General features: G+C 45.8%; 1 non-coding gene across 1 annotated transcript; it reads left to right on the forward strand.

Annotated features, from left to right (window-relative positions):
• The first annotated feature begins 502 nt into the window (after window positions 1–502).
• On the forward strand, window positions 503–574 carry trnaw-cca (transfer RNA tryptophan (anticodon CCA)). Its single transcript has one exon. It is a non-coding gene; the product is annotated as a tRNA-Trp (tRNA).
• The last annotated feature ends 491 nt before the right edge of the window (window positions 575–1,065 follow it).

Genomic DNA, 1,065 nt, shown 5'->3' on the forward strand with positions numbered 1-1,065 from the left:
CTGTGCACGGTAGGATTAACCGGTGCTGTTAAATTTGACAAAAGTTACCCCAGATTCCTGGTGTTATCGGCAATGAAGGTTTTGAAACAGAATCCTAAAATACAGTGTGTAAAATGGGTTAATATGCAGAAGAACATAATAACATAAGAAATAGGAGCAGGAGTCGGCCATACGCCCCTCGAGCCTGCTCCGCCATTTAATATGATCATGGCCGATGCGATCATGGACTCAGGTCCACTTCTCTGCCCGCTCCCCAAAGCACAGGACAAATGATTGAAGTATCTGACTGTCCCTCAGTTAGCATTTCTTTCATTGTGCAAAAGAAGGTGAGGGGTTAATTAATGATGCTTTCCCGTGAAAGCAACACAAATGTTTCAGAAAAAAACATACAGTGACTGGCAGGTGAGCGCTGCTTCTGACACCTGGTGGGAATGGGCGGGATTTTAAAGCCACTTGTATTGTGAAACCTTCATATAGACGAACATCCCACACTTTCTGTGTAGACCTCGTGGCGCAATGGTAGCGTGTCTGACTCCAGATCAGAAGGTTGCGTGTTCAAATCATGTCGGAGTCACTGTATTTTTGGAAATTGTTCTTCCAGAATTAATATTTTCTTAGCTGTTTGGCAATAACCAGACCCTTGCTCCAAGGTCTGTCTCACTCTTTCCCTGGTGTCAGCTGCTGCCAAATTTATTTCATGTGACAGGACACAACAGTTCACAATCAACCTGCCGGTGGCCACACCTCGCACTGAATAGTCAGGATGGCCGAGCGGTCTAAGGTGCTGTTCGCAGTCTCCTCTGGAGGTGTGGATTTGAATCTGACATTTCTTACTTTTAATCATTAAGTGAAACTCATTGTTTGACACCACGACTAACTCCGAAAAACTGGGATTCAGCAGTTCACCTGCTCGCTTCACATTTCCGTCTGACCTGGTGCTGAAAGTGGAGATGTTTCCACAGTGTCGCGGTTCACATGTTTGCCTCACAAGTGAAAGCTCACTGGGCGGGAATGTTTTCTGTAGCTTTCTCCTCATGCATGCTCAGGGGCGAGTTTGTTCTCCAG

This window comes from Pristiophorus japonicus, unplaced genomic scaffold (genome assembly GCF_044704955.1).
Source record: "Pristiophorus japonicus isolate sPriJap1 unplaced genomic scaffold, sPriJap1.hap1 HAP1_SCAFFOLD_147, whole genome shotgun sequence".
Taxonomy (NCBI): Eukaryota; Metazoa; Chordata; class Chondrichthyes; family Pristiophoridae; genus Pristiophorus; species Pristiophorus japonicus.